The sequence below is a fragment of the Enhydra lutris genome, unplaced genomic scaffold, assembly GCF_002288905.1.
Source record: "Enhydra lutris kenyoni isolate GAN:26980312 unplaced genomic scaffold, ASM228890v2 scaffoldscaffold15, whole genome shotgun sequence".
NCBI classification, from domain to species: Eukaryota; Metazoa; Chordata; class Mammalia; order Carnivora; family Mustelidae; genus Enhydra; species Enhydra lutris.
The window spans coordinates 46,010,175-46,037,856 of NW_019154099.1; positions in this window are offsets into that span (position 1 = coordinate 46,010,175).

A 27,682-nucleotide genomic window follows, 5' to 3' on the forward strand; every position below is an offset into this window, starting at 1 on the left:
TTTTCAACATTTTGAGGAACCTCCATGCTGTTTTCCAGAGTGGTTGCACCAGCTTGCATTCCCACCAACAGTGTAGGAGGGTTCCCCTTTCTCCGCATCCTCGCCAGCATCTGTCATTTCCTGACTTGTTAATTTTAGCCATTCTGACTGGTGTGAGGTGATATCTCATTGTGGTTTTGATTTGTATTTCCCTGATGCCGAGTGATGTGGAGCACTTTTTCATGTGTCTGTTGGCCATCTGGATGTCTTCTTTGCAGAAATGTCTGTTCATGTCCTCTGCCCATTTCTTGATTGGATTATTTGTTCTTTGGGTGTTGAGTTTGCTAAGTTCTTTATAGATTTTGGATACTAGCCCTTTATCCGATATGTCGTTTGCAAATATCTTCTCCCATTCTGTCAGTTGTCTTTTGGTTTTGTTAACTGTTTCCTTTGCTGTGCAAAAGCTTTTGATCTTGATGAAATCCCAATAGTTCATTTTTGCTCTTGCTTCCTTTGCCGTTGGCGATGTTCCTAGGAAGACGTTGCTGCAGCTGAGGTCGAAGAGGTTGCTGCCTGTGTTCTCCTCAAGGATTTTGATGGATTCGTTTCTCACATTGAGGTCCTTCATCCATTTTGAGTCTATTTTCGTATTTGGTGTAAGGAAATGGTCCAGTTTCATTTTTCTGCATGTGACTGTCCAATTTTCCCAACACCATTTGTTGTAGAGACTGTCTTTTTTCCATTGAACATCCTTTCCTGCTTTGTCAAAGATTAGTTGACCATAGAGTTGAGGGCCTATTTCTGGGCTCTCTATTCTGTTGCATTGATCTATGTGTCTGTTTTTGAGCCAATACCTTACTGTCTTGATGATGACTGTTTTGTAATAGAGTTTGAAGTCTGGAATTGTGATGCCACCAACTCTGGCTTTCTTTCTCAACATTCCTTTGGATATTTGGGGTCTTTTCTGGTTCCATAGAAATTTTAGGATTATTTGTTCCTTTTCTTTGGAAAAACTGGTGGTATTTTGGTAAGGATTGCATTAAATGTGTAGATTGCTTTAGGTAGCATAGACATTGTCACAATATTTGTTCTTCCAATTCATGAGCATGGAACGTTTTTCCATTTCTTTTTGTCTTCCTCAATTTCTTTCATGAGTACTTTGTAGTTTTCTGAGTACAGATTCTTTGCCTCTTTGGTTAGGTTTATTCCTAGGTATCCTATGGTTTTGGGCGCAATTGTAAATGGGATTGACTCCATAATTTCTCTTTTCTGTCTTGCTGTTGGTGTATAGAAGTACAACTGATTTCTGTGCATTGATTTTATATCCTGACACCTTACTGAATTCCTATATGAGTTCTAGCAGTTTTGGAGTGGAGTCTTTTGGGTTTTCCACATAAAGTATTATATCATCTGCAACGAATGAGAGTTTGACTTCTTTGTTGACTCAAATGCCTTTTATTTCTTTTTGTTGTCTGATTGCTGAGGCTAGGACTTCTAGTACTATGTTGAATAGCAGTGGTAATAGTGGACATCCCTGCTGTGTTCCTGACCTCAGGGGAAAAGCTCTCAGTTTTTCCCCACTGAGAATGATATTTGCTGTGGGTTTTTCATAGATTGCTTTCATGTTATTGAGGTATGTACCCTATATCCCTACACTTTGAAGAATTTTTTTTTTAATTTTATTTATTTATTTGACAGAGAGAGATCACACGTAGGCAGAGAGGCAGGCCGAGAGAGAGGAGGAAGCAGGCTCACCGCCCAGCAGAAAGCCCAATGTGGGGCTAGATCCCAGGACCCCGAGATCATGACCTGACCCGAAGGCAGAGGCTTAACCCACTGAGCCACCCACGTGCCCCCACTTTGAAAATTTTTTATCAAGAAAGGACACTATACTTTGTCAAATGCTTTTTCAGCATCCATTGAGAGTATCATATGGTTCTTGTTCTTTCTTTTATTAATGTATTGTATCACATTGATTGATTTGCAGATGTTAAACCATCCTTGCAGCCCAAAAATAAATCCCACTTGATCTTGCTGAATAATCCTTTTAATGTTCAGTTCGATCTTACTGGCTAGTATTTCAGTGAGAATTTTCACATCTGTGTTCATCAATGATATTGCTCTGTAATTCTCCTTTCTGATGGGGTCTTTGGTTTTGGGATCAAGGTAATGCTGGTCTCATAAAATGAGTTTGGGAGTTTTCCTGCCATTTCTATTTTTTGGAACAGTTTCAGAAGAATGGGTGCTAATATTTCTTTAAATGTTTGGTAAAATCCCCCTGGGAAGCATTCTGGCCCTGGACTCTTGTTTTTTGGGAGATTTTTGGTAACTGCTTCAATCTCCTTAATGGTTATGCATCTTTTCAGGTTTTCTATTTCTTCCTGGTTCAGTTTTGGTAGTTTATACATCTCTGGGAATGCGACCATTTCTTCCAGACTGATTTGTTCTACTGTTCTTTTGGTTTCTATTTAATTTATTTCTGCTCTGATCTTTATTATTTCTCTTGTCCTGTTGGGTTTAGGCTTTCTTAGCTGTTCTTTCTCCAACTCCTTTAGGTGTAGGGTTAAGTTGTGTACTTGAGACCTTCCTTGTTTCTTGAGAAAGGCTTGTATCGCAATATACTATCCTCTCAGGACTCCCTTTGCTGTGTCCCACAGATTTTGAAGAGTTGTGTTTTAATTTTCATTTGTTTAAGAATTTTTTCAGTTCTTCTTTAATTTCCTGGTTAACCTATTCATTCTTCAGTAGGATACTCTTTAGTCTCCTTGTATTTGAGTTCTTTCCAACTTTCCTCCTACAATTGAATTCTAGTTTAGGAGCATTGTGATCTGAAAATATGCAGGGAACGATCCCAATCTTTTGGTACCAGTTGAAACTCGATTTGTGACACAGGATGTGATCTATTCTGGAACATGTTCTATGTGCACTAGAGAAGAATGTGTATTCTGTTGCTGTATATTCCGGAATGTTCTGAATATATCTGTGATGTCCATCTGGTCCAGTGTGTCATTTAAAGCCTTTATTTCCTTGATAATCTTTTGCTTAGATGATCTGTCCATTTCAGTGAGGGGGGTATTAATGTCCCCTACTATTATTATATTATTGTCGATGTGTTTCTTTGATTTCATTATTAATTGGTTTATATAATTGGTTGCTCCCATGTTAGGGGCATAGATATTTAAAATGGTTAGATCTTCTTATTGGACAGATCCTTAAGTATTATATAGTGTCCTTCCTCATCTCTTATTATAGTCTTTGGCTTAAAATCTAAATTATCTGATAGATGGATTGCCACCCCAGCTTTCTTTTGATGTACATTAGCAATGTAAATGGTTTTCCATGCCCTCACTTTAAATTTGGAAGTGTCTTCGGGTCTAAAATGATTTTCTTGTAGACAGCATATCAATTTTTTTTTTTTTTATCCATTCTGATACTCTGTGTCTTTTGATTGGGGCACTTAGCCCATTTACATTAAGGTAACTATTGAAAGATATGAGTTTAGTGCCATTGTGTTGCCTGTAAGGTGACTGCTACTGTATACTGTCTCGGTTCCTTTCAGATCTATTACTTTCATGCTCTCTCTTTGCTTAGAGGACCTCTTTCAATATTTCCTGTAGGGCTGGTTTGGTGTTTGCAAATTCTTTTAATTTTTGTTTGTCTGGGAAGCCTTTTATCTCTCCTTCTATTTTCAGTGATAGCCTAGCTGTTTATCATATTCTTGGCTGCATATTTTTCTCGTTTAATGTTCTGAATATATATTTTTATTGATTTTGAGGGGGATTCTCTGTGCCTCTTGGATTCTGATGCTTGTTTCCTTTGCCATATTAGGGAAATTCTCTACTATAATTTGCTCCAATATGTCTTCTGTCCCCCTTTCTCTTTGTTCTTCTTCTGGGATCACAAATATTCTAATATTGATTCACCTTATAGTATCACTTATATCACGAATCTCCCCTCGTTGTCCAGTAGTTGTCTCTCTTTTGCTCAGATTCTTTATTCTCCGTCCTTTGGGCTTCTATATCACTAATTCTCTCTTCTGCCTCATTTATCCTAGCAGTAAAAGCCTCCATTTTTCATTGCACCTTATTAATTTTTTTTTAAAATTTCAACTTGGTTCATTTTTAGTTATTTCTCCAGGAAGGGATTTTATTTCTCCAGAAAGGGATTCTCTAATATCTCTCATGCCTTTTTTGAGCCTATCTAGCACCTTGATAATCATCATTCTGAACTCTAGTTCTGACATATTACCAAGGTCCATATTGATTAGGTCCCTAGCCATCAGTACTGCCTCTCATTCTTTTTTTTTTTTTTTCTTTTGTGGTGAGTTTTTCTGCCTAGTCATTTTATCCAGGTAGGAATTTATGAATGAGAGAGTAAAGTACTAAAAGGGTGGCAAAGACCCCAGAAAATATATGCTAACCTGAAATGAGAGGTAGAAGAAAGGGGAAAAAATAAAAAGATAAAAAGTAAAAATACATATATATTAGACTAATGAATAAAACAGAGCCACCCACTTGATTTTGGGTGTATTCTTGTCTCTTAGAAGAAACTACCTCCCAAAATTTTAAAGAAAGAGAAACTTATATATACTCAAAAATATGAGTAAACACTATGAAGGGATCAAATATGACTGTAAAGATGAAAATTTTAAAAGATTCTAAAAAAGGAATTGATAAGTTGGTTGGAAAAAGAGAAAAAGAAAAGAGGAGAGAGTGTGAGCAGCCTAGAGCTAGATTTAGAATATATTTTGGTATGTTAGAAGAAATTATATCCCAAAATTATAAAGAAAAAACTCTGTATGTATAAAAGAATAAGGTTAAATACAACAAAGGGATAAATGTGACTATAACAATGAAAATTTAAAAAAATTTAAAGTATTGATAAGATAAAATAGTTGAAAAATGTTAAAAGAGGAAAGAGGAAAAGTAAAAAAAAAAAATAGAATAAGAAAAAATAAAATTAAAAGAAATTAACTTTGCAAGACTAAATGATCATGGGGAAAAAGCCATGAATTCTATTTGTTGCTTTCCCCTAGCTCTAGAGTTCCACAGTTCTCATTGATAGGCGAACTTGGTCTTGGCTGGATGTTCTTGCTGATCTTCTGGGGGAGAGGCTTGTTGCAGTGATTCTCAAATGTCTTTTCCCGAGGTGGAATTGCACTACCCTTGCCAGGGGCCAGGCTGAGTAATCTGCTCTGGTTTGCTCTGGGTATCTTTTGTTCCCTGAATGCTTTCCATACAGCTCTGGAGGACAGGAATGAAAATGGCAACTCAAAGAATCTGAGAGCTCATGGCGCCACTCCTCAGTGCACCCTCAGAGAAAAATAGTCAGTCTCTCCCATCTCCCTCATCTCTGGCCGTACTCTGTGCTCACCCAGTCTGTGACTGAGCATTCCTATCTCTGATGCATAGCCCTGTTTGGAGTCTCCAAACCCAGCAAATTCCTGCCACAGGGTCCCACATCTCTCCTCCCAGAAGAGAAAGAAGGGGATCTCTTCGGTTCTGCCACTTGTGGGGTCCCTGCTCAAAGAGCAGTGGTCTGACTGTGCCTTGGATTATGGTTTAAGGTAACCCCAAGCTGAGAGCCCCCCACCTTGGCTTCATCTCTCTAGCTGGCTTCCCTGCTATGAAACCTGGGAGCTCTGCCACATTCAGACAACCTTGGTCTTTCCGTGACTCCATGGGTCCTGAGACCACACTGTCCCTGCCAGGGCTTCACCCCTGTGTGACCTCTGGAGTGATGTCCCTCAATGGAGCAGAGTTCTAAACATTCTGATTTTGTGCTCCGCTTCTCTTGCCAGGAGCCAGCCCCTCCCCCCATGGTCTATCTTCCCATCGCTTTGGATTCATTTCTCCACACATCCTACCTTCCCAAAAGTCGTTGATTTTCTGTTCCTAGAATTGCTGCTCTTGTTATCTTCTATCTCCTGTTGAATTTGTAGGTGTTCAGAATGGTTTGATAACTATCTAGCTGAACTTCTGGTAACTGATGCTATTTCAGTTTCCTACTCCCCCACCATCTTGCTTCCTCCTCTCAAATAATGATTTTATTTTATTTTATTTATTTTTTTTTAAATTTTATTTTTTATAAACATATATTTTTATCCCCAGGGGTACAGGTCTGTGAATCGCCAGGTTTACACACTTCACAGCACTCACCATAGCACATACCCTCCCCAATGTCCATAATCCCACCCCCCCCCCCCCCCCCCCCCCCCATTACCCCTCAGTTTGTTTTGTGAGATTAAGAGTCACTTATGGTTTGTCTCCCTCCCAATCCCATCTTGTTTCATTTACTCTTCTCCTACCCCCTTAAGCCCCCATGTTGCATCTCCTCTCCCTCATATCAGGGAGATCATATGATAGTTGTCTTTCTCTGATTGACTCACTTCGCTAAGCATGATACCCTCTAGTTCCATCCACGTCGTCGCAAATGGCAAGACTTCATTTCTTTTGATGGCTGCATAGTATTCCATTGTGTATATATACCACATCTTCTTTATCCATTCGTCTATTGATGGACATCTAGGTTCTTTCCATAGTTTGGCTATTGTAGACATTGCTGCTATAAACATTCGGGTGCACGTGCCCCTTCGGATCACTACGTTTGTATCTTTAGGGTAAATACCCAGCAGTGCAATTGCCGGGTCATAGGGTAGTTCTATTTTCAACTTTTTGAGGAACCTCCATGCTGTTTTCCAGAGTGGTTGCACCAGCTTGCATTCCCACCAACAGTGTAGGAGGGTTCCCCTTTCTCCGCATCCTCGCCAGCATCTGTCATTTCCTGACTTGTTAATTTTAGCCATTCTGACTGGTGTGAGGTGGTATCTCACTGTGGTTTTGATTTGTATTTCCCTGATGCCGAGTGATGTGGAGCACTTTTTCATGTGTCTGTTGGCCATCTGGATGTCTTCTTTGCAGAAATGTCTGTTCATGTCCTCTGCCCATTTCTTGATTGGATTATTTGTTCTTTGCGTGTTGAGTTTGCTAAGTTCTTTATAGATTTTGGACATTAGCCCTTTATCCGATATGTCATTTGCAAATATCTTCTCCCATTCTGTCAGTTGTCTTTTGGTTTTGTTAACTGTTTCCTTTGCTGTGCAAAAGCTTTTGATCTTGATAAAATCCCAATAGTTCATTTTTGCCCTTGCTTCCCTTGCCTTTGGCGATGTTCCTAGGAAGATGTTGCTGCGGTTGAGGTCGAAGAGGTTGCTGCCTGTGTTCTCCTCAAGGATTTTGATGGATTCCTTTCTCACATTGAGATCCTTCATCCATTTTGAGTCTATTTTCGTGTGTGGTGTAAGGAAATGATCCAATTTCATTTTTCTGCATGTGGCTGTCCAATTTTCCCAACTCCATTTGTTGAAGAGGCTGTCTTTTTTCCATTGGATATTCTTTCCTGCTTTGTCGAAGATGAGTTGACCATAGAGTTGAGGGTCTATTTCTGGGCTCTCTATTCTGTTCCATTGATCTATGTGTCTGTTTTTGTGCCAGTACCATGCTGTCTTGATGATGACAGCTTTGTAATAGAGCTTGAAGTCTGGAATTGTGATGCCACCAACTTTGGCTTTCTTTTTCAATATTGCTTTGGCTATTCGAGGTCTTTTCTGGTTCCATATAAATTTTAGGATTATTTGTTCCATTTCTTTGAAAAAAATGGATGGTACTTTGATAGGAATTGCATTAAATGTGTAGATTGCTTTAGGTAGCATAGACATTTTCACAATATTTATTCTTCCAATCCAGGAGCATGGAACATTTTTCCATTTCTTTGTGTCTTCCTCAATTTCTTTCATGAGTACTTTATAGTTTTCTGTGTATAGATTCTTAGTCTCTTTGGTTAGATTTATTCCTAGGTATCTTATAGTTTTGGGTGCAATTGTAAATGGGATGGACTCCTTAATTTCTCTTTCTTTCAAATAATGATTTTAAAGAAAAGATCTCTACGTATGGATAGATGTTAATAATACTAAGGCAGTATAATCTGTGGTTACTATAGATTTCCACTTTTTATTTGTTGTATGGTTTGATCAACTAATTAATTCCTGTCAGCCATGATTCACTGTGATATTTTATGCTAAGTGCTGAGATTAAAAAGTTTAACTAATTTTTACCTTTTAAGGAGCTTTCAGTTTAGTAATCACAGACATATAAGTGAGAAAGTACAATTTCATGTTTTGCTTGTGATGTTACAAATATCCGTATATTCCAATGTGGATACCAGTGAGACAGTGGTTGGTTCTGCTTCTGGAGATAAATGCAAGAATTTGGAAGAGAGATGTTAAATGAGGTGTCTAGAAGAGGGAAAGGTACTCTTCTGTTTCCTCCAGGAATGGAAGATAATGTCAACAGAAAGCACAAGAAGGGGTTTTCCAGATGTCATAACACTGTAAACAAAAACTGAGAAACATGATGTAACTTGACATTTAATAGAACTTCCAGCATAATGTGTAAATATAGCACAGGTTACTATGGCATGAGATGAAGCTAGATTGACTATTGGGGGCCCTGTAAAGGAAGTTTGTGTCTACCCTGATGGGGATACTGTCCTGTAATGAGAGAGTTTTAAACAGAGAAGAACGATAACCTAAAATTTGTACTTTAGAAATGTCCCTGACCTTGGTGTAGCTGGTGACACAGTGGGAGAGGAAGATAGAGATCCAGATTGAAAAAGAATGTCAGTAAAGCCATAGCAGAGGGTAGCAGAGGGTTAAGGGAATGAAGGTCTCGAGAATAAGACAAATTCAGTCTGCAGCAATTCTCTGGGCTGGAAAAAAGTGGCAGTTTATTTGTACACACACATACACACACACACACACACAGAGAGATAGATGTCTATCCCACAGAATGTATGAATGTGTTCATATTTTGGAACTGTGTTTACCACTTCTCCCTACTGTACTGTAATTTAGCTGCGGATTCTTGCTTTGTCATTCCTTCTTGTATCCTGTGATGTATAATAAAATAAGACATAACTGTAAAATACTGAAACTATTTACTTAGGATGCTTTACTTATGAAAATAACAAATTTATTTCTCTGGCCACCTGACATTCTGTCTGAAATTTTGGTCCATGATATTGATCAGCATCTCATATTAGAATGATCCTGTTTATATGGGAAAAGTGCCCAAAACAAAACAGGACTCCATTAATCCAGCACAGACACAATGCAGTTCTTTTTACTGAAGTCTTCTGGGTAGTGATTTATGCTTTGAGATGCCAGTAGCAAGAACCACAAACTCTTCATATTTTAGCATCTTTGACACTTCCATACACTGGATGCATTTCCACACCGTACCTGGCACATTTGAAAATGTTAAGTCACATTAGAATGATTATTTTTGAATCCCAGTCCTCTGGAATCAGTGATGCAGAAGGTCTCTTGGTAAAGCTTTGGTCTGAAATAACTGTGTGTTTCTTTTCCCCATAATTTGGACTCATGTGGTTTATAGAGATTTGGCATGGTCTCGAAAACTTCTCTCCAGCCAGCTTGCCACTCCAGATGGCATTGCCTTTCTGAACAAGCTGAATCCTCTGGTCATGAAGGTAAAATAGCATTTATTTTTAAGTCCTTGGCTAGTCTTGCTTACCACTATTATTCACTTCATTGATCATGAATATACAGTTCTTAACTCTTGATATTCCTGACTGGTGGCAAGCATTTTTAAAACTCTCTAGGCTGATCATCAACAAGTAAAAACTAATGGTTAAATTTTCAAAGGCATGTTATTTATTTATATACATGGATTCTGAAAATGTCAATTTAAACATAGTGTTTACCTTTAAGCAGCTTACACTCTAAGCCATTCTTTGAATTATTTAAAAATATGATTGATTCTTTTTCTTTCTAATTGACATATTTTTATAAATTTAAGATGATCATTTATATATTTAAAGAATTCTAAAAGCATTCAGCATTTCTGAGGAACATAAGGCTTTAGAAAAAATACATCTTATTAATCTATTGGTTATATTTAATCAGGTTTTTGGGTTTTTGGGTTTTTTTTTGAGTTCTCTGTTCTAGAATGCTTATTTCATCTGTCACTAGTCCAAAAACACAAATATTGGTCCCCAATCTGTCATCCAATTGTTTCTTCAAAATGGAATATTGACTCAGCACATACACCTAGCTTTATAGTACTGAAAATTGAACCATGATAAATATAATAGCTGTATAAGAGGTACTTAATAGGGATGCATCAGTTTTAATCTGAAATTTTAAATATTTAATACTAACCATATTTAGTCTTTCTGCAAAAACCAACTAACTTCAAAATAAATGTTTTGCTCACTATAATTTCAAGTGATTTTTTATAATCTTAGAGAATAATATTTCTTATAGCCACCTACATTTAATTTTTAGCTGGATTTTATTCTAAGTAGTTCTCCCACCAAATAATCATGGACAGGATGCATCTTCCCAGTAGTCCATTTGCAGATACCTCTGAAGGCAGAGGAATTCACAGGTTTTTCCATCTGCCTTCTGTTTGTGTGGCATAGTTTTAATACCCAAGTTGTTTAATCAAAGATTCAAGTCACATTTTGAACTTATTCAGAGTTTACTACAGTATTGCTTAATTACTAAATAATTATTCTTACAGTAGATTTTAAGGATAACACTGATTATCTTGATGAAGATAACATTCCATTTAAACAAAAATACTTCTCTCATAGCTTCATTAATATGATATCTCAAAAATCTCACAAATAATAAGATTTGGCTTCTTAAGTCATTAGCACATATATGAATATTCATCGTCAACACATCCATTTTTAGTATTTTGGTAAGCTGGCCTAACAGTTATTTGTGCTCTATGTGCAAGAGGTTTTTGTGGAGGAGCCAACATTTTTAACTGTTAAATAACCTAAAGCATTGTGTTCACTTCTGCCCAGTGGTATTCTCTTGGATTATACCTTTTAGCCAGAGAAAAGAGAAATTAATAAGAAAAAAGGTAGAAGTTAAAAAATACATCATAGTTTGCTTCAGCCTATGAGTGGTTATATTTAGTTTTGTGTTGAAACAGATGGAGAAGTCACTTTTGTTTTAAAGAGAGCTGTGGGAAATAATATGCAGGTCAGTGGGGTATACATTGACCTCCTCCTTTCTCCTTCAGTAAATGAATGTGCAAACTGGTTATGGATTGTATTGATCATATATTAAAATGACAAATGGCCTTCACATTGGCTTCCACATAAGTCTTTTAATGAAACCCATTGTAACTTGTCAGACACAACTTAAGAATTGAACTGGACATTAATGGACAAGACCTTTCACTGATCATTGAAAACATGTAGATTCTCCTGATTAAATTGATGCTTCTGATTTTAATGAGTTGCTATTGACTGTGTGGTTACCGCTACAATATATTATTATATTGCTGCTCACACTGCCATAGTTAAGAGGTTGTAAGCATTTCTGTTATAAATCCTTTTTTTAGCTTGTAGCTCAACCATAAAATAAGCTAGTGATATGATACATAACATTCAGAGTCATTTTGACTGCAAATTAGCTTCCACAATTAATATATATGTATATATATTTAGCAAATTCAATTTTATTTGAATAATCAGGAAAATGAAGGCCTGAGCTAGTCTATGCAGTGTATGAATATGTAATAAAGAGTTCTTTTTGTTGAAGAGATTTAATAGGATATGCTTATTGAACTACCTTATATGACCACAGAAGACAGTTCTAAAAGTGGTAAATGGAAAATGACATTTTGGCAGTTTCTCCCTGAGTTCAAATCATGGACTGTGAACTTAGTACTTAATCTAGTTTGATATACCCCATTATTATTAAAATAATAACAACATAAGACAAGGATTAGTCTGAACTGAAAAGCTGAAAAAAATGGGGCTATCTTTCTATTGTAAGTAATTTCTTGGAACCCTGAGAACATTAAAAAATAGCCAAATATCTTTATTTTATTTAAATAATAAAGGGTTGATTTTGGAGCACATTCTAATTTAAAGAGAGTATTTCTGTCTTTATTATTATTTTTTTTTTACAGAAATACCCTTTCCTCAGACCATTACATTTACAAATGAGACTATGTTAAACACCTAGTACTTTTTTTTTTCCCTACGCTTTGGAGTAGGTATATAAATGTTTGTTGGATGATTTAGTGAATGGATGAATGAGTGAAAGTTACAGAACTCTTGATTTTACCTCTCTAGTTCTAATGAAATTCTGAATATGACTTTGTCAGAAGAGTATCAGTTTCTGTCTTAACTATAAAACTCCAGTTCTTTATTTATTTTTCAGAATTTAAAGGAAAAAAAGAAAAACACGGCTTTTCAGGTAATTGCACCATTAATTGTAAGCACTATTTCAGATAAATTTTGAGGCTCCCTGCCCAAGCAGGATACACTGATACACTATGGAACCGCTCTTATATACCAAGAGATTTCAGTGTGTCCTTTGGATTATTAAATAACACCATGAAACTGCAAACAACAATACAGCTTCTTTGCACCAAAATAATAAAATCTAAACAAAAAGAAGTTTTCTTAGTGCTCTAAAAGGCATACTTTAGATATTAAGTAATGAACTACTGAGCCATTCTTTGAATATATAGTGTATAAGTCTTACATCATTGCTAGATATTGTTCATGTAGGTGGAAGCGCTACAAATTATGTCCTATGAGTAACTACCTAAATGTTATTGTCTTTAAGACACTTCCATTTTTTTTGAGAAAATAAGGCATGCTATTTCATGTTTCACAATATATGTAACATCAAGTTTTACTGATACTATCCTGTTTGATTTTGAAGGAATTAAGTGAAGACTTCTTTTAACTGTGACTATGAAGCACAATACTCTAGACAAAAAGTTATTGGTTTCTTCTGACTAAAATTTTTAATTCTTTTAAAGTATATAGACATGTATATTAACATTAGTAAGCTTCTGAAGACTCTTTTACATGGTTTCCAATAGAATCTTTCAATTAACATTTGTTATAATTTTTCAATGAAATACAGGATATGCATGAGTAGAGAGTATAGCAATATGTAATTAAGCTGAATGATATCTACCATTCAAAGAACCACTAGTTTGTACAATTCAATAAAGAAAGAAACATATTCAGGAAATTCATCTCACCTTTCTGGCTATATGACAAAGGAAAGATTGTTGGAGAAAAAAATTGAGGGCCGGATTCTCTGTACACTAAAATCAATGGGCGTTTTACAGTAGGAGTATCTGAGCCAGATTATTTCTCTCCCTGCCAGAGTATAGTTCACAGAACTATGCAGCTTTATAATTACCACAAGTATTAAAGCTGGACTGAATTTTTCTTTTTCAGTTTTATCCACAAACACAAAAGGTATGCTGAACTAGAATAATCTTAGTGAGGAATTTGAATGAGCATCTCCAGAATGATTTCTTTAATTTCCAAATCGCACTTAGAAAAGTTATAATGTTCTTTTTCTACATAATATGAGAAGTAATAAAAGGAAGAGATGTATTAACGCTAATTCCTAAGACTAGATAAAATGTTTTCTCTTAATCACTTTGTAGACCATGTGAAAACTGACTAGTTCCCCAACTGTGATGATACTCTAGAGACAAATGAATTTTCTTTCACCTTATCCTCTTAATAGTTAATGTAAAGCTGATTATATACCAGTGAATTCTATCATTCTCAGTTTTTCTTTCTTGGGTTAAATCTCCTTGGTACATTATTGTGGGGTGGAGAATGCCAGAAGAGGGAAAAAAATGAACTAAAAAGCGGGGCAGAGAAAGCAGAAAATAAAAGGATATTAGGTTTCAAGAAAAGGAATAAGAAAAAAACAATACAGACCATATACTATTGTACAACTATCAGCTTCTAGCTAGTGTCCATGAAAGGAAATTCTCTATTTGTACTTCCTTAGAGCTCTCAACTATTAAATTAGTGTTCTACTCCTGGTATCTAAATACTTTTTTATACTTATGGTAATCACTCAGACTCAGAATTTGACCCTCAGACCCAAAGAGAGCTAATTCTTGAAGTCAGCTCATTCTGAATTAAGTAGAGACTTTGAAACAATGGAAAGGCTATGGGTCTGTATGGAGTATCATGTTATTGCACCTTCCCTCTCTGAGATCTGAGCCATTAGCTAACCCATCATCTCTCTTGTTTATAGTTAATGATAATATGTATGTTTCTGACCTTCAACAATGCTATGTCCACAACACTCCCACACAAAAAGCATTTCTATAGAAACAAGAATGAGAAAAATATTTATCACTTATATTGTTTTAGGATTTTTCTTTTCATAAGTTGTTTGAAATAGGCATGTTTGTGGTATAGGAAACAACTCCTCTAAGGTATAATGAGGTACAAAGTGTACTGTTTATGAAAAAGTGATATACACTTTTTGCTAAACCCTAATGCAATTCATCCTTCATTAGAAGTGCACACTAAGAACATTTTCCCCCTACTGTGAGCCAACACTTTCCAGAAACTAATCTAGAGAAAGCAAACTGTTTCATGAATGTATCCGTGTGTGGAGATACTTGAAAAGGTACTCACATAAGAACTGTTTTGGAGAAAATCTTTGGTCATCCACAACCTCATTGTTTTTTAATAAAATGAAAGAGAAAGGAAAGTTAGAAGCTTACCTTCCAAAATCATAAAATGTTATTATTTTGTTCTTAGTTTCTCCAGTTATGGAATCTGGAATTAAAAGTGAGTTTTAATTTATGGAGAAGATGACTTGGAGTATGCCAATCTAACAAACACAGGACAAATTCTACAGCTAAAAAGAGATACTAGGAAGGTAATTAGCAACTGCTCAATTTGTACATAAAATAACTTTCAGGCATGTGAAGAGTCTTTCTTGGTCCTTCTAATTGTATATTGTAGAAGTGAAAAGCAAAGCCTGTAGAACAGAACTTCTCAATCTAAGTATTGATATTTTGGGACAATTAATTGTTGTGAGGGGTCTGTCTTGTGTTTTGTAGGATTCTTATCAGCATCCCTGGCCTCTACCACCAGATGCCCCTTGTACTCCTGCTTCCACAGTAGTGACAACCAAAACTATCTTTAGACATTGACAGACATCTCCTGGGGGACAAATTCTTACCCCTACCCACTGAGAACCATCACTTTAGGGTCATTCTAACCCAATTTCTTTTTTATTTTTTCACTTCTTATGGAGACAATGCAAATAGTAATTACATTTATTTCATGTAGTTCTTGGAAAGATTAAAATAGTAAAGTGCTCAGAACATTGTCAGGCACATAGTAAATTTGTGAGGAAAATACAGAATTATTATTATAGGTGGAACATTATGAATGGCAATTGCTCTAAACATAGAATGGGCATTTTTGACTTTTAACAACCATTTGGTCATGAGATGGGTTGACATCACCTGTGTTTATATTTATATTCAGGGTCATTACACTCATTATATGGGTCCCATTCATTTTCTCTTTTCAATAGTATTAGATAAGGATTTCCCCTTTACCTGTAAGGACTAGTAAGCCAGAAATTAAAATAGGGATACATTGTTTAATTTTCTGTGGAAATGATTTGAGACTTAAATTTATATTATGATAATGCATGAAGTAATTCACTCTTCCATCTCCAAGCAAAAGCAAGAGGAAATTTGAATTAGCACGTCAAGACCAGGGCCACACACTTTGGGTGGAATTTAATTTTAAAAATAGCTCTGTAATCCTGGCAAAATTAACAAACTTCCTACTTAGATTTTTCAAAGATTTTTTGTTGTTTTTTTTTTTATTTGACACAGAGAGAGAGAGAGAGAGAGATCACAAGTAGGCAGAGAGGCAGGCAGAGAGAGGGGGAAGCAGGCTCACCGCCAAGCAGAGAGCCCGATGCGGGGCTCGACCCCAAGACCCTGAGATCATGACCCGAGCCGAAGGCAGAGGCTTAACCCACTGAGCCACCCAGACGCCCCTCAAAGATTTTTTTTTTTAATTTTTAGATTTCTTCAGAGGGTTTATTTGGAAGATGAGAAAAGACACTTTGAGAAAGATAAGCAGTATGCAAGCTGATGACTTTGTTGACATCAGTGTGGACCCATCTCATTAGATTAATAAGCTGCCGTGTAGGGCTCACTGCATAGGTATTTTCCCTATGGTTTTCTTATTGATTCTGGGCCATACACATGTTGTACACAGACTGATGAATTTAAGAACAGATCTAATGATTGTTTAATGTAGCCTGGAAAACAGCCTTCAGAATTCATTAGGCCTATAGAATGATAAGGTTTACACTTTTGAGATATCATTCTACAGACAAATGGATTTCAGTTTGAATATTCTCTCAAAATTCATTACAACTTTACATATAATTCATTATGCCAGTAAAATTTTTGTTCAGCTGAAAAGAATTCTAAGGCTGAAGCCAAAAACTGTATTTAAGTATGGTTCTACAACTTCATATCTGTGCCCTGGTCATGCTAACTTAATTTCTTGGGCTTCAGTTTCCTTCAGTGTAGAGATTGATCTAGACCACTGGTTATCAGGGTGTGACCCAAGAGTTAGCAGCATCAGTATCCCTTGAAAGCTTACAACAAATGCAAATTATCAACCTCTGTACCAGACATACTGGATCACTCTGGAAATGTGACCAAAATACTTGTGAATTAACAAGTCTTCCACGTGAATATGATTCATGATAGTTTTAGAACCACTACTCTACTTTAAGAATCAGCAAATATTTTCTCTATAGCGCCAGAGAGTAATACAATAGCCCCTCCTCCTTACCCACAGAGAATGTTCCAAGACCCCCAGTGGATGCCTGAAACCATGGATAGTACCAAATCCTCTATATAAAATGTTTTTTTTTTTCTATAGGTACATGTCTATGACAAAGTTTACTTTACAAACTAGGCACGGTAAAAATTAATAGCAATAACTACTAATAAAACATAACAATTACAATAATTTACTGTAATAGTTATGTGAGCATGATCTAACTCTCTTCAGATACCTTATTGTATTGTACTCACCCTTTTTCTTGTGATGTTGTGAGATGATAAAATGCCTATGTGATAAGATGATGTGAAAGACCTGGACACTGTGATACAGCATTAGGTCATTAACGTGGGCCTTAGTTGATCATAGATCAGGGCAACTACTATATTTTAGGCTATATGGAACGAAAAGCACAATCAAGGATATTATGTAGACATTTATATAAAAAGAGAAAATACAGTTTTCTTGATATAATTTAAGACAATCATAATAAGAACATGTGTTGCGTTGCTATATATGTCTACTGATGTAAAGAATGGAATCGTCTTTAGAAAGGATACTATTTCAATGAATTGGAGTTCAAAGTTAATCTTCCTTCTTATCAAACTGACTGCATATACACATCTGTAAAAGTCATTCTTAGTTCATGGGCCTTACAAATGAGAAGGCAGGCTGAATTTGTCCTGTAAGCCAGAGTTTGCCACCCCTAGTATATAGGACCTCTAAAGTCCTTTCCATCTCTACCCTTTTATAAGTCTATCTGCATTGATGTTGGATTTCCTTAGTTATGTTTGCTTTTTTCCCTCTTCACGTAAAATTAAGACCCAAATTAGAAATCTTGGCACTCCATCCTCAATCTGACCTCATCCAACCACACCACTGCCTGCAGATCTTTCATGAAAATGAAACAATAAATGACTAGACAAGCTATAAAGTCCAAAATGAGTCCTTATATTCCTCAACTTGTTTCTTCCAGAATAAAGCCAAATAGTAATAATGATCTTCTAGATAGACTTTAAATATCCTGTAGAATCATCAGCAATATTCTTCATGGCTCTTTATTGTCTGTTGGGAAAAGGACTGTTAAAAGTCAACAGTGTTTCAGAGATCAGCTGAAATAAAATGCATCAAAGTCCTGTGTTCTTCTAAATAAGATATAAGCAGGAACTTAATATCCTAAGCAATTACCTGTTATCAGGTTGTGAATAAGACATATTATTCAGATTCTCTTTTATCCATTCAGGTGGGAATACTGGATACAGATATCTTTTTTAATCAAAGTTTCCATCTTAAATAAAAACATTGAGAGGGCACAAATTAGTTGAATCAATTCATTTGCTTTTGCCGGAAGGTTGCCTCCTGCAATTAATTCAATTGACTAGTTTAATTTCTTTATACATTCATTAGGGCATTGATGAGGATATGATTATTCAGTTTTAAACATCAGTTGGGCTCCATTTTCTCTAATCCCCTTGACTCAGAGCCACTGCAATGTCTCTAGTTGCTATGCTTTCTGCTATCTGGAAGAAGAGCACAGAGCTCTCCCCAAAAGTGTGTGAATAATGCAACTCACTACCCCCACTCTAGACTGAGCATATCTATCATGGGTATTGAGCACTTGATCATTTGATCAAGAACTGAGTCAAGGTGCTTGGCATGAGGCCAAGAATTGGCTATGTGGGAAAGGTGGGAGGTGGTGACACATTGGTTTTCTGTTCACAATGTAAAATCAAAAAAATCTTCCCTTCTGCTTGGATGGAAAATTAGTTCTTGAAAAGAAAAAAACTGAAAAAAAAAACTGAAAAAAACCCCTGAAAGTTTCTTTTAGAATTTGCACTGGAGATTGCAGATGTAATGATAACTGCAAGCTATATTTTAATCACCAGTGTTTTTCCACATAAAGGGAAGGACTGAATTCCTCCAGTCTCTATTTGTGACACTGATTTACAGATTTACTCTCTATTCTTTCTTTTTCATTTTATAATGAAGTAAAATATACACATGGTGGAATACATAAATTACACTAATCTTAGGTATACATCTCAATGAATTATTGCCACCTCCAGGTCACATGAGAGAACATTTCCACATTCCAATCAGCCAGTTCCACCTAGAGGTAAACACCCTTCTAACTTATAGAACCATAGATTTTTTTCTGTTTCTTAAAATATTATGCAAACATTCATTATTTAGTCTTCAGCGTAGGTCTTTTTGCTCAAAATTATGCCTCTGACTAGGTTTGTTCTTAGGTATTTGTATAGAAACAACCACAATTTGGGGTCCACAATTTATAAACCCAGGTGGTTCATCTACCTAGAAAACATGTAAAAACCTGGTCTGGATGAATGAATGTTAATAAAATACATTAAACAAATATAAATAATAAAATGCTGTTTCTCTTCTGTTATCTGACATAATTGTGATTTTCTCATATGTAGAGTTACAAGAACAGATATAACTGTTCATCTTCAATACAAATTTAAAAATTATTTGTAGGTTTTGTATGTTTTCATGATTATTGATACCCTGTATATTTTAAAACCTACCTAGGAGTCCATGATGATGAATGGCTTTACTTTAAGAAAATTTATAATTTTCATCTACTTTACTCTACACTTTAGGAGCCTAATTTTTAAAGGATCATTAATTCACTTTTCTCTGGTGACTGTTATATATTATTTGGATTTCATTCATGTCATTTTTGCCCTCTAATCTATACTGCACTCTTTTGCAATTTTTTGTTCTATTAAACTCATTCCATTTTTGAACCATTTTCTATGCACAATATTATTGTTTTCCTTGCTTATCTTTTTCTAAAAAAAAGGAATATTCCCCCTTAATCAATTTTTGCCCAGCTACTCCTTTATTTCTGTTATTTACCAGTTCTCTAAGCTGGCCAGTGGGAGTCCTTCAATTCCCTTTCCACTGTCTTCCCACTGCCACTCATAATTCATATTCTCATCACTGGAGTCCTGATTGCACTGATGATCTAACACGCCTGCCTGGTCCACCCTTTCCCAGCTGCAATCTATCTACTATATGCTCCCTAAACCTCTGATGGAATTAGGCAAGTCCTCTGCTGAACAACTTAAGTCAGTATTTCTCCAACTTCAAGATTGTGTGGGTCCATTTAAAAGGAAAAAATATCCTATAGATCACCAACATTGACTTAAATAATTTTCATTATAGTATAATATAGCATAAGCCTATGCATAAATCCTTCTTTTATAAATCCTATGTTAATATAAAATCAAATAAATTATCAACTAACACTAATGAAATTATGAAACTAACATAATTCAAATGATTCTAATAAATGAAAATAAATCTCCACCCATTAAGTGAGCATAGTACTAATTGCTACTTTTTGTACACTGCCAAGTCAAAAATGAGTGTTGGAGGATTGCATCATCTCATGGAAGAAGTATTATGGCAGGACCATAAATAACACCTGCAATGTGAGATGATGCAATCCTCCCAACATTTTTCTTCATTCGAAATATTCTAAAACATTCATGCCTTCATGCACTGCAATGTCATTTACCTCCACTGGTTTCAAATGCATCATTTACTCCTTAAGTCCACCTGGATTCTTTTCTCATTAGTTCACTAAAATTAAAGCAATGTTACCTGATTACCATGCAATGAATGATAAACACACACAAATAAAATAGTCTTGCAGTCTGTAGATAGGAGGCTGGCATCCAGATGGCACAGAATATGCTTACATTATTTTATAAACCATTATTTAAATGAAAACTCCAAGTGTAATGTATCGAAAAATATTTCAGAGGACCTGAGTTTAAATGCATTTAGTTAAATGATACTCTACTATCTATATGTTCACACCCAAATAATGAAGTAAACTTCGTTCTCTTAAAGATTTTTTATTTATTTATTTGAGAGAGAGAGATCACAAGTAAGCAGAGAAGCAGGCAGAGAGAGAGGGGAAAGCAGGCTCCCCGCTGAGCAGAGAGACCCTGAGATCATGACCTGAGCTGAAGGAAGAGGCTTAACCCACTGAGCCACCCAGGCACCCAACTTCATTCTCTTTAAAATGCATTTATATAGGTGTAATGTTTCATTAGCTAGATTTTAATTTCCTTAAGGGAAGAAGCATAGCTTAAATCCCTTTGTGCTTTCACACCCTAGTTCAACACATGTACACAACACAACAATATGTACAACACACCTTGTACATATTGATCATCACTAAAAGTTCTCATCAGTTATTTATTCACTTAAAGAACAGCTGCCAGTGTTTTCAGCCTTCTGCACTCAAACATGATTCCCCTGCTAGCTCACTCTTCCTTACCCCAAAACTTCTGTACCTTAAACAGTCTCATATCCATAACTTTCTTCATGATTTTCTTTCATTTAAAATAACTTCTCTGCACACCGTATTACTACATCTTATATACTTTTTAGCTTTATATCTCCTATTTCTTTGTGGAGACTATTTTTTTTTTTCATGTCTCTAAGAGAGTCTTGCTGGTTGAAGCATTTTTATGATGGCTGCTCTAAAATCTTTGCAAGATAATTATAACATCTTTGTTATCTTGGTACTGGTATCTATGGATGGTCTTTATTGTTGCTGTTGTTGTTGTTGTTGTTATTATTATTATTAGTTTGATATCTTCCTGGTTCTTGACGTCATCACTGTTTTTCACCCGAAACTCAGCCATCTTAGGTGTTGTATGTTAGGAGACTCTATACCTTACTTCCTCCTCTGTTTTCACTAGCACCACCCTTTCAGGGCAGAGTACCACCTCAGTACTGCTAAGTGTGGGTAAAAGTCTGGGTTGCCTAATTGTTGACACTCAAGGAGGTTACTTCTGATGGGTTTGGGAGGTTAATTCTGATGGGTTTGGGAGGTGTCCCCAGTACCACAGGGGTAGTGGTGCTAGTTCTCACTCTCTGCAAGTCTTCTATGGCACTATCCCTAGTAGGGAGATGGAGGAGTGGCTCAGTACTGCAGGAAACTGTGGAAGTCCAGTCTGCCTCCATGGGCCTCACTGACATAACAGAGTGGCACGTCATTATAGCCTGGCAGGGATAAAAGCCTTTCTCTTTAGCCTTGTTTGACACCACCCTGGTGTGTATTTGAGGTTCTTCCTTACAGCTTCTCAGGGGTGGACTCAAGACCTACCACTTGGCTTTGTGGCATTCCCCATGCTGCCCATCTCAGAAAATAAAATCTACTCTTGGGGCCCAGTATGGTTAATATACAGAGTTATATTAACTTCATCTGCACAATATACTGATTCAACAATAATATACGTTACTCAGTGCTTGGCATGATAACTGTATTCTTAATTCCATTCAGCTATTTCACCCATGCTCCCACCCACCTCAACTCTGGTAACCATCAGTTTATTCTGTATAGTTAAGAGTCTGTTTTTAGGTTTGCCTCCATATTCTTTGTTTTGTTTCTTAAATTCCACATATGATTGAAATCCTATGGTCTTTGTCTTCCTCTGACTTATTTCACTTAGCATTATACCATCCATATCTTTCCATGTTGTTGCAAATGGCAAGATTTCGTTCTTTATTTATGGCTGATACAGATATAGATATAGATATAGATATACACACACATATATATGCCTCATCTATATCCATTCATTTATTAATGGCCACTTGGGCTGCTTCCATAGTTTGGCTTATTATAAATAATGCTGCAATAAACATTAGGGTGTATACATCTTTTCAAATTAATGTTTTCATATTCTTTGGGTAAATACCCAATACTAAAGATATTATATCACATGGTAATTATATTTTTATTTTTTTTAAGAATCTCCATATTCTTTTCCACAATGGCTGCACCAGTTTGCATTCCCACGAAAACTGCAAGAGGGTTCCTTTTTCTTCACATCCTTGCTAACACCTGCTGTTTCTTGTGTTTTTTATTTAAGCCATTTTGACAAGTGTGAGGTGATATCTCATTGTGCTTTTGATTTCTAACTCCTTGATGATTAATGAATCTTTTCATGTGTCCATTGGCCATTCTTATGTCTTCTTTGGGGAAATGTCTGTTCATGTCTTCTGCCCATTTTTTTTTTTTTTAATTTGACAGTGAGAAAGAGAGAAAACAAGTAGCAGGGGGCAGGGAGAGGGAGAAGAAGCAAGCTCCCTGCTGAGCAGAGAGGCTAATGTGGGACTGAATCCTAGGACCCTGGGATCATGACCTGAGCTGAAGGCAGATGCTTAACTGACTGAGCCACCCAGGTGCCCCTTCTGCCCATTTTTAATTTGATTATTTGTTTTACATAGTGTTGAGTTGTATAAGTTCTTTATATATTTTGGATACTAACCCTTTATCAGATTTGTCATTTGCAAATATCTTTTCCAATTCAGTAGGTTGTCTTTTAGATTTGTTGTTTGTTTCCTTTACTGTGTAGAAACTTATTATTTTGATGTAGTCCCAATCATTTATTTTTGCTTTTGTTTCTTCTGCCTCAGGAGACATATCTAGAAAAATGTTCCTATGGCCAATGTCAGAGAAATTACTGCCTGTGTTCCTATGGCCAATGTCAGAAAAATTACTGCTTGTGGTCATGTTTTCATGTCTCACATTTAGGTATTTAATCCATTTGATTTTATTTTCATATATGCTGTGAGAAAGTGATCCAATTTATTCTTTTGCAAATGTCTGTTCAGTTTTTCTAGTACCATGTGTTAAAAAAGCTATATTTTGCTCATTACATTTTCTTGCTTTCTCAAAGATTAATGGACTGTGTAATCATGGATTTGTTTCTGGCTTTCTATTCTGTTCTATTGACTTATGTGTCTATTTTTGTGTTAGTACCATACTGTTATGATTATTACAGGTTCCTAGTATCTCTTGATATCTGGGATTATAATACCTCCAATTTTGTTCTTTTTCAAGAAGCTTTGCCTACTCAGAATCTTTTGTGGTTCTTTAACAAATTTTAAGATTATTTGTTCTGGTTCTGTGGAAAATGCTAGTATGTATTTCGATAGGGATTGAATTAAATCCTTAGATTGCTTTGGACCGTATGAACGTTTTAACAGTATTTGTTTTCTCAATCTAATGGGAATATCTTTCTATTTGTTTGTGTCATCTTCAATTTCTTTTATCAATGTTCTATAGTTATAGAGTACAAGTCTTTCACATCCTTGGTTAAGTTTATTACTAAGTATTTTATTATTCTTGGTGTGATTATAAATGGGATTTTTTTTTCTCAATTTCACTTTCTGCTATGTCATTATTATTGTATGGAAATACGATGGATTTATATAGATTTTTTTCTCTCACAACCTTACTGAATTCATTTATTAATTCTGGTATTTTTTTTGATGGACTTGTTAGTGTTTTTTTTATATAGTATCATGGCATTTATAAAAACTCAAAGTTTTACTTCTTCCTTACTGATTTGGATGCCTATTATTTATTGTTATTATCTGATTGCTATGGCTAGGTCTTCTAGTACTATGTTGAAAAGAAATGGTGAGAGTGGACATCCTTGTCTTGTTCCGGATCTGAGAGGAAAATTTCCCCATTTATAACAATTGAATAGATGTTAGCTGTGGGTTTTCATATATCGCCTGTGTTATGTTGAGATATGCCTCCCTAAATTTACTTTGCTGAGGTTTTTTAATCATGAATGAATTTTGTAGTTTGTCAAATGTTTTTCTGACCCTATTGAAATGATCATATGGTCTTTATTCTTCCTCTTGTTGATGTATCACATTGATTGAGCTGCAAATATTGAACCACTCTTGCATCCCTGGTATAAATCCCAGTTGATCATGGTGTATGATTTTTTTAATGTATAAATAGACTTGGTTTGTTAATATTTTGGGGGGAATTCTTGCATTTATGTTCATCAGAGATATAGGCCAGAAGTGTTTTTTGCTGTTGTTGTTAGTGTCTTTATCTGATTTTGGTATCAGCGTAATGCTAGTCTCAGAATGAATTTTGAAGTTTTCCTTCCTCTTCTATTCTTTGGAGTAGTTTGAGAGTAGTTATTAACTCTTTAATTGTTTGGTAGAATTCACCTGTTGGCCATCTGGTCTGGAAATTTTGTTTGCTGGGAGTTTTTTGACTATTGATTCAATTTCTTTGCTGGTAATTGGTCTGTTGAAATTTTCTACCTTTCTCTGATTTAGTTTTGGGAGGTTATATGTTTCTAGCAGTTATCCATTTCTTCTAGGTTGTCCAGTTAGTTGGCCTATAACTTCATAATCTCTAATAACCTTTGTATTTATGTGGTGTTAGTTGTTATTACCCTCTTTCATTTATAATTTTGTTTGAGTCCCCCCCTCCTCCCTTTTTATGAATCTGGCTAAAATTTTATCAATTTTGTTTATCCTTTCAGAGAAACAGTTCTTGGGTCTCATTGCTCTGTTCTATTGGTTTGTTTGTTTGTTCAGTTTCTATTTCATTTATTTCCTGTTGTGGGCAGGGTTTGGTCCCTGTGTTGTTAATGGGTCAGTCTGAGGTAACTGTGGGCTTAAGTTGGGTCAGATCAGACATTTGCCAGAGATGCAGTAGCACTGAACTGCATGGCACTCTCCCTTGTGTTACCCCTGCAAAGCTTTAGCTAGTAGCTTGGGTGCGCAGTCAAATCAGATGTCTGCCCCCAACCCATTGCTATGGCTGCAGTTGGACTGATGTGTGTGGTAATTTTCCCCTCTCCCCAGGGTAGAAGTCACTTGGAGTGGTGCTGGCCCCTGTTGGGGATGCTTGCACACTGCCAGTCTTGTGGTATCATTTGGATGGGCTCTAGCCAAAGGCTTATTGAAGGGTGTGTGTGCGCAGAAGAATGCAGGAGCAGGGTACATGGTGCCAGTAAGATCCAGGCAAGTCCATTGCAGTAGGGTCCTGCAGCTATCTGAGGAAACTGTCAAGGCAGCTAGGTGGTAGAAGGTGGATTCACAGAAGCACTTGGGGGTGGGTGTGCTATTGACAGGCTAGGTGGAGAGTGTTGGCACTGAGTTGGTTTCCACAAGTGTCCATGTATCTAAACTAGTGGTGGGGAAGGGAGATGGAGCCTGGCAGCTCTTTTGTTCTTGGAGAAGTCTCCTAAAGATCCCTGCCCCTAAAGCACACACACTGAGACCATAAATAAATCTTCCTCTATACCTCAGGTGCTTTTCTTTTCCTTCTTTCTTTTTTTTCCCCCAACTTTTTAAAATTAAATTCAGCTAATTAACATATAATGTATTATTTATTTCTGAAGTGCAGGTCTGTGATTCACAGTTTTATGTAATATCAGGTGCTCATTAGAACACATATCCTTCCCAATGTCCATCACTCAGTTACCGTATCCCCTAACCCCTTCTCCTCCACCTCCCTCAGTTTGTGTCCTATGATTAAGAGTCTCTTATGATTTGTCTTCCTCTCTGGTTTCATCTTGTTTCATTTTTTCCTCTCTTCCTCTATGATCCCCTGCCTAGTTTCTTAAATTCTATGTGTCAGTGAGATCATGTGATATTTTTTTTCTCTGATTAACTTATTTCACTTAGCACAATACCCTCTAGTTCTATCCACATTGTTGCAAATGACAAGATTTCTTTTTGATGGCTATATAATATTCTATTGTGTATATATACAGCACTTCTTCTTTATCCATTCATCAGGTGTTTTTCAAAATGCTTCTTCTATGCTGTATCTCACAGTAGGGCTGTTTGTTTTAGTGTCTCTTTAAGGGCAGGGACTCCATCCTCTCAGCTTTCCCAGGGCCAAGACTGCTAATTTTTAATGTTCCAGGTAATAAGCCCCACTAATTGTTAGGCCTCTCTGGTTTTCAACCAAATGTTATGGGGAATTCATCTTCCCCATGTGGGTCCCTCATGCCTGGTGTGAGGTTCTGCTCTTCTCTCATTTCTGTGCTTGCCAAGTCCCTCCCTTCTGAGGACAGACCTTGGGTCTATTTGGCTCCCCCTTTTATGTAGCCTATTCTCTGCATTTAGTGGCAGAGTTTGTTTGTTTGTTTGTTTGTTTTTTTGGCCACTTTTCAGGTCAGGTTTTTTTGGGGGGTTATTTACATTGATGGAGGTGTTATCTAATTTTGTCTGTTGAATGAGGGATACTTAGGGTTCTCTTACTGTGCCATCTTCCCCAGAAGTCCCACAGAGTGATTCTTTTTAAAGATTTTATTTATTGGAAAAAACACAAGCAGGGGGAGAAGTGGAGGGAGAGGGAGAAACAGGCTCCCTACTCAGCAAGGAGTTTGATGTAGGGCTCAATCCCAGGACCCTGGGATCATGACCTGAGCTGAAGACAGATGCTTAACTGACTGAGCCATCCAGGTGTTCAGAGGAATTTTTATTTTAAGATTTTATTTATTAATTTGAGAGAGAGAGAGAAACAGAGAAAGTATGAGAGGAGAGAAGGTCAGAGGGAGAAGCAGACTCCCTGTAAAGCTGGGAGCCCGATGTGGGATTTGATCCCAGGACTCCAGGATCCTGACTTGAGCCAAAAGCAGTTGCTCAACCAACTGAGCCACCCAGGTGCCTTTTTTTTTTTTTAGATGCAAGTAACATATTAATTCTCTACCCAAGAATTTTTCAACATCAACTCATTATATTCACATTAATATACAAAATTCTGCCTCAACTTCTAACACAATGTATTATACTCACACTATTCCTCCACATTAGGTTCTCTGTAGATCAGCGACCAGGCGAAACACTCTAACCACACTTGTTGCTTCTTAAATGTAGAAAGTTCTTTTCCCAGATATCTTTATGTTATTTTTAATTTATATCTCTGCTCAAAAGTCACTTTATCTGAAAGGGGTTCTCTGATCACCTACCTTATCTCATTACCCTGTTCTATTTTTCTTTGTAGTTTTTATCACCTGACACATTGTAATTTTTTCATTCATTGATTTCTGATTTTCTCCATGGGAGGTAAGCTCCATGCAGTTGGGAGCTTTCTTTTACTCTCTGCTGTATTTCCAGTGCCTAGAAAATTTAAGGGAACATTGTGGGTATTCAATAAATATTTGATGATTAATTC